This window comes from Thermobia domestica, chromosome 2 (genome assembly GCF_964235325.1).
Source record: "Thermobia domestica chromosome 2, izTheDome1.hap1.1, whole genome shotgun sequence".
Classification (NCBI taxonomy): domain Eukaryota; kingdom Metazoa; phylum Arthropoda; class Insecta; order Zygentoma; family Lepismatidae; genus Thermobia; species Thermobia domestica.
This window is the reverse complement of record NC_137455.1, coordinates 144,858,949-144,872,584: the sequence shown is the minus strand read 5'-3', so window position 1 is coordinate 144,872,584 and position 13,636 is coordinate 144,858,949. Positions and strand designations below refer to the sequence as shown.

The 13,636-nt window shown below is 35.0% G+C and overlaps 1 long non-coding RNA gene across 1 annotated transcript in view; it reads left to right on the top strand.

Moving 5' to 3' along the window:
- The window catches only part of LOC145679744 (uncharacterized), a 37,861-nt gene extending 24,515 nt beyond the window's left edge, over positions 1 to 13,346 (top strand). Inside the window, exon 3 of the long non-coding RNA XR_014130520.1 lies at positions 13,269 to 13,346. This is a non-coding gene — a long non-coding RNA (uncharacterized LOC145679744). The remainder of the gene's footprint in view (positions 1 to 13,268) is intronic.
- The last annotated feature ends 290 nt before the right edge of the window (positions 13,347 to 13,636 follow it).

Here is a 13,636-nt window from a genome sequence, read left to right as displayed (position 1 = left end):
ATAAAGAAAATAACAGATAAAAATACAAGTAAAATTTTCTTTACTCGCAAATCTTGCTTTTCTAAAATATTTTTACAGTATCAATGCAGATCGTCACAGACAATGGGTTTCGAAAAGAAAACAACTTACGTACGCGAACACATACAGTGTAGATATTCACAGAAGTATAAACGTGTTATTTGTAAGTGATGGGGTATACGATTATAGCTAATGCATGCAATAATAACTATAATTCACTTACGTACATTAGGTGTTCGATATTCGCTTTCGTCGTCTAGATCTAGATTTTATGAAATTTTACTTTCCTTTCTTCGTTTCCTTCCCCCACTGATTATTATTATTATTATTATTATTATTATTATTATTATTATTATTATTATTATTATTATTATTATTATTATTATTATTATTATTATTATTATTATTATTATTATTATTTCTTACAATTTAATCTGAGCTAGATTTTCCAAATATATAATTTAAAAGCTATCACTAGTAGAGATGCAAAAAAGCCGGCTTTTTTGAATCGATGGTTTTTTTCACATAAAAAGCCGGCTTTTTTGGGAAAAAACGAGAATTTTGGAAATTTTGGCTTTTTTCATTTTCACGATTTTTCTATCTAAATAGCTTTCTTATAGTATATTCTATAGTTAGATAAGAATTCCATGACCTAACTGCGATATTTCGCTCTGAAATTCACCATCAAGATGGATGGAGCACATGTTTTACGAATTAAAGCTAACATGAAAAATGTAGTATTTGAGGGCAATTTTAGAGGCTATTTAACTTTATTTTGAGCTTTCTACATTTTTTTCTTCTCTAGATCATTTCAATTTGTCATCCGTGTTTCATTTGTAAGAACTTAGTACTCTAGCTTCTAGCGCAAAAGTTAAACTTACGTTTTTCTATATATTCGTCAAAGCGTACGTTTTCAATATATCCGTCAAACCGTACTTCCACATTTCTGTTATAATGTAGCTGTGCAGTGATTTAGCAATAATTTTCCAGACACAACCTTGAATACCAATTTATACAAATAATCAGTAGCGGATTTAGAAAAGTACTTTAGGAGGGGTTTCTCTGATTGTTTCGTTTTCTAAAAAGTCCTAATTTTATTTGGGACGTGCTTGAAGTTTATGAGTACAGGCATAACTACTATTTCGTTTCATTTATATGTTTAGCAATAATCTTCCGGATCATTTTATACTGAGAATCAGTGGCGGATTTAGAAAAGTATTTTGGGAGGGGTTTTTCTTACTAATTTTTAGTTTTTCTAAACATTCATAATTTTTATTTGACGGGAGCTTAAAGTTTATGAGTAAAGGCATAACTAATAAATATTTCGTTTGTTGCAGACATTTCGTAACTTTGGGGAACAGGCTTCAGTCCAAAAGACCGCCCCCTAACCTTCACAAAACCGTCACTGCTGGTAATTAGTAATAATAACAATTTAAAAACAATAAGAAAGGAAGTTGGCCAACTCACAGTACACGCACTATTTCTACATTCACAGATGGAATGAAGAAAAGCTTTGTCAGAATGGTCGAATGCTGGGTTGAATCCCGGACTTCCCGATAGAAGCGCAAAAGCTAACCACTCAGTCATGTTTGTTGTGCAGTTGTATTTAGCTTAACTTAAATATATTCCGTAGTCCTTTTTTTTGGGGGGGGGAGTTCCGTAATGATATGTTAAATCCCTCTTGTTAAAAGTTAAGAAAACTTGAGGATTGGATAAACCATGATGGTGGTTATAGGGGAAGTGCGCACACTACCGGACACCTAAGGTTTTTTCGAATCCACGAGATAAGTAAGAGGTACATCATGAAAGTAATGCAATCATATTAAAGTTGGACATGTATTATAAGAGCTGACATAAAAGAAACTACAACAATGGAGAGCATATATTTTTAAAATGAAAATGAAAATCAGGTTCAAATTCACACACACACAAAAACGTCAACCAGTACCAGACACAACATAAAATACATTTGTTTCCTTTTATGTGCAATGAATAGAATGATATATAGTATGAACGTAAAAAATATCTGAAGACACTTCTATAAATATTTAAGTAAATAAAACACATCTCGTGTTATCGTTGGAGAAACAATAATAATACAAGCAAAGAAATGTCAAGCCGATATCTCAGTACTGAACAAGGAGTGTGAAAATGTGAATATTAGTCTTACCTCACCTGAACATAAACAAGCACTAAAAAATTTGCACCGATCACATATGTAATAGTCAAGATTCTCTTGACTTGTGCATGCAACATGAGCCCATTTGTGATACAAAATACAATGCACCCACTCTTCGTCGGCTTCACGCGAGCAACAAACATTTCAAGATATTTCCGGAAACCTACAGCTGTCATCCATCCACTTTCTTCAGCAATGAAAACACTATTCGTTGGCGCATCTTTCTTCAGTTCCTCAGATATCCTTTTCCGCGGAAAGACAAACAACGGGGGCAGAAACTGATCACCAGTTGCATTAATCGTGAGTAGTACTGTGATGTTTCTGCCTCTTTCTCCTGAAGTAATTTTTCCGACCTGTTTCTTTCCTTTCTGCGACAAAACTTTAGTTGCATTATCGTGAACCACCGACACTCCAGTCTCACCACAGTTAAATATAATAGAAGGTTTAAAGTCGTACTTTGCAAGTAACTCTTCATTTTTGTCAAAAAATAAATCAGCGTGCTTTTTACTAAACCCCACAGCTCTCTGCATGCTCGTCGACTGAGAAATACGCAAACTGTAGTAGAAGTTCTGTCCTGCACATTTTTTCTTTATTAAACTGATGATTAATTTTGAGGTGCTCTGCTAAATCGAAAACAAATTTCAAAAACTCCTTTTTGTTTATTGGCAGCAATTGGTTGTTCAAGTCCTTATATGATTAACAAGCTGCGAATGCATTTCTTCTGAAAAAGTTGTATCAAAACGGCCCATTTGAGGAGTCATTTCTATTGTGTTTCCAATTTTCAAGTCTTTCACTCTATCCCCTGAAGTGCTCTTAGGTACCAGAAAGTTACGTGCTGCTACCCTCAAACTCATTTGCCCTTCCATGGCTGCTTGCGTTGCCTTCTTCATATCCTATCCCAACCACTTCCCCTTTTTCTTGTTTCCCATCTGGAAAAAACAAGAACGATAAACGCTACTATTATAAAGTTTCCGTAAGGACGACATTGTGTCCTTGTCCGATACTGGGAACATACATACTGTCCGGTACTGGGAAATTAACATGTTAGCATATAATGTCCAATCACGTAGTAACACTTTTCGTAATTCAATATTTATTATCATAGTTAGGTACATTATACAATAAGAGAAGTCATATATGTAACAAAATGTTCACGTACTTACCCGTACAGTCGACACAGTAGACAAAACTTAACACACAGCACCAACATACACAGGAATTCAGCTACACACGCCAATATTTCGCTCCACACTGGCGTGACACAAGTCACAACTTGCTCACCTACACCTTGGACTTACACAATGGTGATGATAACCAGCAAACGTCTGTCATCTATCAGATACGGACTCTACTACTACTGTCCGGTACTGTGCGCACTTCCCCTATAAAACTTAACCCGATATGGACGAAGAAAACAAATTTGTAACGTTTCAACGCATTGTTGTATTGCAAGCCCGAGCATTTTTTTTATTCGAAACGACGAACGTTTCATATCCGTTACGTTTCGAGGATTATATTTGACAAGTAGCGAAGCCTGGCGTCTTCAGTGTGGATCATAGCTTGATACCGAAAACAATTTTTTTTCTTCAACAGGAAAATAATTCCGTCCATAAAGGGTTAACTGTAGAATTTCAAGAATATACAGAACCAAACGCTCTAGATGTGCAGCCTAATATTTCTCTTATGTTTTATTTTAATTTTATTTTGTTTCAAAAAGAGGGTATGGAATATTTTGAAGTAAAAATACTACATGCAATTTTGCTAGTTATTTATGTATTTTTTTAAAAGAAGTGTTAACCTTTAGGGTTGGCTGGTTTACACCGCCTTTTCTTTAATAACTGGTTTAAACCAAAAATAAAAAAATAAAAAGAACGAAAAATGCGAATCGTGTGAACTTCATGGTGACGTTTCCACATATCAAACCACCTGCATTAGTTTTATTTCCCTTTCACCTTTTAATCAAGGTGTCCCATGTTCAATTCTCGGTCGAACCACAACCCTTCTTTCATGCGTAAACCAAGTAGCGGTTCGGATGTAACTTTAAGCGAAAGTCTTCTCCTTGATAACCTCGGTATTACGTACGGATGTTAAGCCTAAACATACGAAACGAAACCAAATTGTATATTTCTGCATGCCTAAATGCCTGTTGTTATATAAAGAAGCCAAGATTGCTTAAATATATTGATAGATTGGCAAAATTTATCGATTGCCTACGTAGCTTCCAACATTAGCTTGGATTGGACTTTCAACGATATCTACGTACTAAATTTGTAATTAAATACCTCAGTTTTAGCGTACTGATTATGATACGTTGACCTTTAAATTTTACATGCAAAGCAATAAGAGGATTTTCCCGTTATTGTTTTACATTTCAAGTAATGACGGGATTTTCCCGATGGCTAGGGCGGGAGCTTCTCAATTTAAGACATTTACTGACCGGACTTCTTTAAGCTTATGGGACTTCTTCCAACATAACCCCGCTGTTGCATAACAACACCAAGGCCAAACAAACTTATTTCTGTGAATATGTAATATAAACACATAAAGAAAAATATCTAAATCAAAAAACCTGGTTTAAACCAAAAAAGCCTGCTTTAAACCAAAAAAGCCTGTTTTAAACATCCCCCCAAAAACGGGTTTTTGGCATTTTCAAAAACAACCATGGTTCTTGCCAACTCTGCTTACTTTTGTATATAGAAAGTTAAAACCTTCTTATTATATACATTGGTTAATCCTTTGGAATTCATAATGTAAATATGTTGAAGTAAAATTGTTTGAAATATATTTTCGAAATTCATGGTTTATTTTCGAGGTTTTATATTATTATCAGCATTAACCACTAATTAAATGACTTTTTGTGTTATAGAGAAGCGAAAGAAAGTCTGTTTTATCAATTTAAAGCAGAATTTTGAAAAAAGACCAAAATTTCCCAAGCAAAAAAGCGAAGCAGAAAAAACAGTTTTTTTTTAAAAAAAAAAGCCGGTTTTTTCCCGAGCCCTTGCATCTCTAATCAATAGCTTAATGAGACGTTGAATTTTTGGATTTGGATTTTGAGTTTAACGTCCCGTTCAGCAGCGAGGCTATATGAGACGTGGACCTACTGATTAACGTGGAATCCGAACCACATGAGCTCTCGCCGGGAATCGAACCCGGGCCTCCCACGTTGAATTTTTATTAAAGTTTGTGTTACCATAATAAGATTTTAGTGTCGTTTGTACTAGAAGTTAAAGCGACATCTTACTAGAAAGAAAAAGGACGAACGGAAAGAATAATGTACGGAAACGGTACAAAAACATTTAGAAGAAAGAAGAAAGAAAGAATTTGGTAAATTTTGGGAAAAGACAGATTTTAGAAGGATAGGTTTTGTAATAGTATAAAAATGAAATCTTTAAGTTTTACGGCCCACGGTTATGCCTATTAGGCTAAAGGAGACGGTGATGATGAGAAATGAATGAAATGGTGGAATGAAGAAAGTGGGAGGAAGTGGAGAACCCCGAGAAAACCCATGAGCACGGTGTTTGTCCACCACAAAGTTCATACGGCGCGAGCTGGAATCGAACCAGGGACCCCAAGTACCGGAGGTGAACGCTCTACCACTTTTTATTTTTAAATACTTCCTGACTTATTTTCTACTTCAACCACTTTTCAGGACTACTAGACACGACAGGGACACGAACACAGAAACATCGAGAACAGTTAAAATTCCACCCTTGCTAGTACAGAAGGACTCGAACCCCCAATGGGCTTCACCTCACGATCATTAGCCTAACGCCTCGGACCGCTCGGCTACACCCACCGGCCCACTGAGCCACCGCGCCCCCGGTTTTGGAATAGAGTTGCAAATGAAAAGTATTAATATTTGGTAGCATGTGGGACGTTGTTAACTATCAAAAATTATTGGCAACGAACTGCAATACTTTTTAGTGCCATAAAAAAGTTTTCGCGATTTTCTCGAACACTGCGCGAGAATTTACACTCACCCAGGGGGACACCCACGGGGCGTCCACCCGGTCTGGACTCCTCCAAACGTCTTCCTAACATCATTTGTACACTTTCTCAATAAAACTAAACTTGTTTAAGAGAGAAATGATGTAGCATGAAAATTTGATCTTACACTTCATCTGTACTCTTTCTCTTATAGAAACAATCTATCATTTTCTCTGAAAATATAGGTGGAAGTATAATTTACAATTACTTATAGTATTTTGGAGTGCAGAATAATACCCGTCCAATACTACATAGACGTAGTGGCTTGTAGTACTGGACCTTCTTCCAAAGCTTATACCTCTCGCAACAAAAATTTCTGGATTCGCGCCTCCACTTGCCCGTATGAGTTCGCTTAGCACAATGAGGTCTATCCATTGGTATAAAGGTCTATCCATACATATACGTTAGTATGAGAATATAGATGTTAATATCAGAAGTGAGACATAAACATTTAACATGTCCATCATTTTATTTTATTTATTTATGCATATTTATGGGCATTACTGGCATCTATGTTCTTAAACTCGTCACGAATGAGGACGAAAACACTACCAAGGGAAGGGAGAAAGAAGAAAATACCTGGACTTACATATTAGGTACCATTCTTGGATTTACTAAGTGTGAATTAAAAAAAAAAAAAAACAGGAAAAATCTCACTCAAGATGGCTGGCATGAAAAAGTTAATACACTTTTTCTACTGATGTCCCATTGGAAATAGAACCCAGAATCGCTAGCACCAAAGATGAGTGTATTAGTGACTACGCTGCACGAGCCTGGAACATGTCCATCAAATAGTGATATAATTAGTCTAAAAATGCACTTCTATCTGCTTTTTTTACTTCAAAATATTGCAAATCCGTAGAACCATATTTATAGAATTACGAGTAAAAATGCAGAAAACGTAAATAACGGATTTATTATGTCATATATCATAGATAATTTCGAATATGAACGTCTCTGTGTCACAAATGTACAAAATGTTTATTGTTTTATTATTGTAAATGAAAAGTAAATAAAATCCACATTGAAAACATTTCTGTTTCAGTTATCTCTAAGGTATAATTCCTTTTGTCTCTCTTCTAATCGATGGATTATTAGAAGTTTCTTCTTCACACTCCTACAACATTACAATTTTTCTTAGTTTTCCTAATACACAATGTTCCAAAAGTCTCTGTGCGGTTAAAACAGTCATACAGATCGGCAGTGTGGTTAAAATCAGATTCATAATTATAATATGTGTAAAGTAACAGCGGATTCTTTGGAAATACATTGCATAGAATTCTCCGAACGCAACTGTACATTCATCCATACAAGGTATCCGTTGTTCACGAGTTCTGAGAAAGATACTATGAATAATGTGTACTATATTGCCTCTGGTTTCAAAGTGTTCTTGTCATAGAAGATAAGAGTATTCTGGATGTGATATTCTTTACTAATAAGGCATGAGGTTCTCTGGCTATGTGAACAGCCGGAACACAAGGCAGTAGTATACACATAAACCGCATGCATTTCAAGGACAAACCCTTCATGATTAGAAAGTTGGCTTGTGGTGTACCATGGTTCATCAACGAATTGTAAGGCCTATTTTTTTCGACATCATAAACACGGAATGTGTTTACGTATATATTTCAAGGGACGTCTTTATGAGTACAACCCAAAGACACTTGATGAGTTGCAATACGGAACCTCCACCACAATCCAGAATATCGTCTCGTAAACTCAATAATATCTTCAGGAACACACAGTAACGTGTTCAGAGAAGGTGGACTCTAGACCTGCTTTGGAGATCGATAGTCGTATTCCATCTTCTCTAATATCTGCACTAGGGTGGGCCGAAAAAACTAATTTTTTTTTTATTTCGAAGTTGTAATAGCGCGGAAAAGTTGCGAATTACATAGACAAAGAAAAATTTTAAAAATTATCAAAATTGGTTAACATCTTCCGGTCGCGCATAGACCCTAAAGTTTGACAAAATATGAAAAAAAATTGCTATTATTTTTTTAAATTTTTCAATTAAATATTTTCGTAATGTAATAGTTTTTAACGTCTTCAAATAGAGCCTAAAAACATTGTATTTTAATTTGGTTTAGATCAGTTGATATCTTCCGGTCGCGCATAGGGCCTAAAATTTGTCAAAATATTGAAAATGTTACAGTTTTGCGAGTTTTTTAAAATATCTTTAATAAACTGTTTTTAAACATAATACTTACAGTATTTTTATTTTTGAACATAAGAACATTGTGATTTATTAAGATGCGAATAAATTAACAACTTCCCATTGCGCAATGATCCCAATGCTATAGAAAAACAGTACCTAAAAAAAGATAGACCTGTAACATGATGGGTGATAACAGTAACAACGTGCATGATACTTTTTGACTTGCTCTTTATTTAAAAAGCTTAAATATTTATTTAAGTTACAATGTAGTTTTTAACAATAAACTTACTTTTATATATAAAAGAAGGGGAAGAAACAGAGTTCTGAATACATAGACCATGTTAGTTGAACCTGTCGAGTGTCCATTAGTACTCTTCTCTATTTTGTAGCCGAAGGTACTTTGAAGACTGATTTGCTGGTGAATTTAGGCATAGATGATCTGGACAGCAGAGTGGTTCTTATAAATGCATCTCGTGATTCAGCTCCACAAACTTTTCCTGAGGCTTCCGTGACGAGTTTTACACAGCGTTCAACAGCCTGCGTGTGAACTTGGAATTGCTTGAAAGTAATATTCCAGTCAGGGATTGAATCACTGCCGATGTGCAATTTGATCTCGTCGTCACTGATTTCTGCCAACAGTGGGGTAGAAAATAATTCATAGTCCATCCAGTTGATAATTTCTGAGTATTCTTGCGCATTAAAGTTGATTTTTGGTGGCATGAATGTTCTCCTTGCATCTCTCTGCCTTGCCTTCAGAATTCTTCGCAGTCCGAGCTCTCTTATGTGTTTCCTGTCATCTTGAGTCATGGCTAACATTCCGTTCGATCACAGGGTCGACAACATCAAGCAAAGGTTTTGGCAAATACCTGGTAGACTGTACTGCTTGGTAAACAAGTTTCGGGCCGTCTGTAAAGTGTTTACTTGTTTTGATAGTAAACCACATTGGCATGTATGATTTGAATATAAACAAAACTAGTTCTTGAAGTTCAGGTGAGGGGATTTCTTCACTAATGTACAATCTGAGAGTTCTGTTTGCTTTTGTCAACACCTCGAATGTGATAAGTGCCCAGGATCTCGTACAGCCAAATCTTCATTACAGGTTCCAGATTTTATTGCCTTTGATATATGAAGTAGGTATTGCTGATCTTTTCTGTCTATCTCTGGGATCTGACAATCAATACTCTGGAAGTTAACCACCGGTAGTTTTTGGCAGCCTACGAACTTTTCACCGATTGGCCCTTTAGAACAACTAGGCCCATCCAGGTGCTCAAACATGTGGCGAAATGGTAACTCATTAAAATGAAGTAGGCAAATTGCCCATTGTACAGGTTTCCTCAAATGAAGTTCAACTCGGCGAACCAGATCAGTTTTCCAACCTGTGTTCACAGCAGTACCATCACATCCGATGACAATTAGATTTTCAAGAGAGATACCACGCTCAGACAGGTAAGAAATTACAGACTTGACAATATCTTCAGAGTTTCCAGAATTTGGAGTAGCATGGCCAACGTACAGTGAGCCGGGTTCTTGAATCAGCGAGTAATGCTCTTCCTTAATAATTCTACGAACCCTTTTTGAATGAGCTTAATAAATATTTAAGCTTTTTAAATATAGAGCAAGTCAAAAAGTACCATGTACGTTGTTACTGTTATCACCCATCATGTCACAGGACTATCTTTTTTAGGTACTGTTTTTCTATAGCATTGGGATCATTGCGCAATGGGAAGTTGTTAATTTATTCGCATCTTAATAAATCACAATGTTCTTATGTTCAAAAATAAAAATACTGTAAGTATTATGTTTAAAAACAGTATATTAAAGATATTTTTTTTAAAAAACTCGTAAAAATGTAACATTTTAAATATTTTGACAAATTTTAGGCCCTATGCGCGACCAAAAGATATCAACTGATCTAAACCAAATTAAAATACAATGTCTTTAGGCTCTATTTGAAGACGTTAAAAACTATTACATTACGAAAATATTTAATTCAAAAATTAAAAAAAAAAAATAATCGCATTTTTTTTCATATTTTGTCAAACTTTAGGGTCTATGCGCGACCGGAAGATGTCAACCGATTTTGATATTTTTTTAAATTTTTCTTTGTCTATATAATTCGCAACTTTTCCGCGCTATTACAACTTCGAAATAAAAAAAAATGAGTTTTTTCGGCCCACCCTAATCTGCACCCCTCAAGTTAACACGATATCTTGACATTTACTGAATTCTATAGATATTTCAGGACACTATCTTTATAGTGAGACATGAACGCATTATTGTGGGTACTATGTAGTTGATTCCTATATTTCAGCAGTTGAGAACATGTTTTTTCACCTTTTGTGGATTAACCCATAACCTGAGACTACAATTGTTTTCACAATTTTCATTTTCAACAGTTGTCTTATGTTCTACTAGCTGAAATACTCTTCTTTGCTCGAGGATTACAAAATTATGCAAAATCTCAAAATGAAAATAAATGAATGAAATACAAAGAGGAACATCTGTATCATCTCCTGTTATGTAAGCTCTCAAAACGAATATACATTGTTGGTTACATACATGCAATTCTTTCTTAGAAACAGAAACGAAACATGCATAAATTTTGACTACCCCTTGCCAACCTCCCTTTGAGCCGAAAATAGGAAAAATGGCTTCGTAAGCGATCAAATCTGGTAAATATATCTCTGTGTACACAATTTGGTGGTTCTACTGACTGACACACACACACACACACACACACACACACACACACACACACACACACACACACACACACACACAAAGGCATTATTTTATTTTTATGAAAGAGGTTGTTAATATAATTATAATGACTCCCGACACCGTAGTCTCTCATTTCATATGTCAGTGAAACTTTCTACCCAAAAATTTTTATTTATAGAGAAAGGCTATACAGTTTCGGACCAAACTATGCATGAAGGTAATTGCAGGCCTACGTACATAATCTATGAAATTTGGTTCAAACTTGTCAAGATTAAAGACACAAATGCACCTAAACTCCTAAAGTGAGGTCCTAATATAATCAAGGAACAAACTTTGAACATTAAATAATAATAATAATAAATAATAATAATAATAAATATATTAATAACTGCGATTTTACAGCAAATGAATACGACTCTTGATCTTGACAAGTTTGACACATAATTCGGTTGTCGCTAATATTGCCTCCAACTTGTCTCTTCCGATTCGATGTTGCTGGCTGAATTTTGTTCATTAATTTCAAGCTCCTATCATTTTGAGACACTCTCGTTTGTGCTCGTATATCTGCGCTAACGCGTCCTCTTTTACTGAAAGCAACTTAATATCATCAATGAATATGATGTGGCTTCCCTCTAATTCCTCATTCTTTCTAATAATGATCTCGTAGATCTTGTTGAGCTCTCGACTAAGAGGTTCCATAGCTAGCAGAAAGTGTTTTGGCGAGAGCGCAACTCCTTTCATAGTGCTTCTCTCTAGTTTAGCATGATCTATAATTTTTCTTCGGCTGATGAGGTTTGTTCTCTCGTGTTGGAGTATCCTCCTCACAAATTCGATGACATTAATGCGAATGTTCAGTCGTCAAGATACTCTCTAAGATGGGCATGTTGTACAGAGTCGTGCGCTTTCCGAATGTCGATCCGAGATTTAAATAACTGTCATACTTCTCTTTTAGATGATTGTTGAAGAGGGCTTGCTCTTTTGCTCCTTGATAGTGGCGGTGCATATTCATCTGGTTGCTTAAATATGCTTTGCTGGCATTACAAAAATTTCCCAAATATGGTGATGATTTTATTGATTAGCTTTTGTATGTTGGATAGGCAATTTTTCAGTAGCATTTCCTGTTGCTTTGTGGTGAGTGCCACCTTAAAGGTCATATACATTTTTTCAAGTATAGTCCTGCGTCAATTGTCTCGGTTCATTGATTGCCTTACAAATCACCTCCATCAACTTATTATGTAGCGAGTCAATTCGCTTTATGAAGAAGTTGTAGACCAAGTCCAATCCAATTTGGGAGGAGTCTGATGCACTTCTTCGTTCGTTCCTTGACTTCGTCATCATTAAACTCAATCTTCGTCAATGATGCTCTACATTATCAGCATCATTGAGATCATGGCTCCCTTCGGCTTGCTCGTCTTCGAGAACAAGATAGAACGTTTTAAACTTGAACCATTTGTTCCCTTTGTTAACTCTTTCCCATTATATGCAATCTTGATCTTTTTGCTATAGATCATAGTCTCATTCTTGGTGTCTTCTCGCAGTCGAGCAATGCTCTTGTTTGAGTGGATTAGGTCCTCCTTGTACATATTGAGTACTCGTCAATCGTCTCTAGCTTATGCTTGAGCATTATCGCATCTCGCAAGTTCTATGTTTTTTTCTGCTTCTTGGTTGTCTCGAAATATTAAGTTCTTTCCTTAAAAAAAAGATAAATGATCATATTCATATAATTTATGTAAGGCCTATTGTTTTACTTAGTTTTTGTTAAAATTTCTTCAATTAATCAAAGAGAATCTACAAAATTTCACAATATTTTCCATGGAACATTCACAATTCAAATGCAAACGTTATATATGGACTATTCCTTAATATAATTAGAACTCGTCCGTAAGCTTTAAACACCGCTTGGCAAGGCTTAACCACAATTTATCACAAAACTATCGAGGAAGTCATCCTCACATAAACACCCAAATTTGAAACATTTAAATGTAAATAACAATAATGATAAGTTTTTTTCATAAGAAAGAAAAGGAAAGCAACAGAATCAATTCAAAAGTAATGAGAAGCTAAAGGCCACATATTAAAATGACCATGTCGGAAGAAAATTTGTTTTTATTATTATTATTATTATTATTATTATTATTATTATTATTATTATTATTATTATTATTATTATTATTATTATTATTGCTGTCTTCATCCTGTCTGCAGTTTTACGGTATGATGCTTTCTACAACACGATCACGGAAATATATACGAAAGGAAACAAGCAAGGTAATATTCTTTACTATACGATTAAAAAAAACATCATTGAAGATGGTTTCGTATGAAGAAGATTATAGATGTCTCCACTTTTCCTTTGCATATCTTCGATAGCTCCACAATAAAACGGTGTCAAAAGCGTTTTATTATTGTTGTTATTACTCTATTAGCATGAACATGTTAGTTCTTCAAAACTGAATAAATATACAGTATATCTGATTCGACCAAATTCAGCTTAAATAAGAGAAGGTACAGAAGCCCCACACCACAAAGGAATGACATACTTGAAATATTAAGAAAATGTGTTCAATTTCATT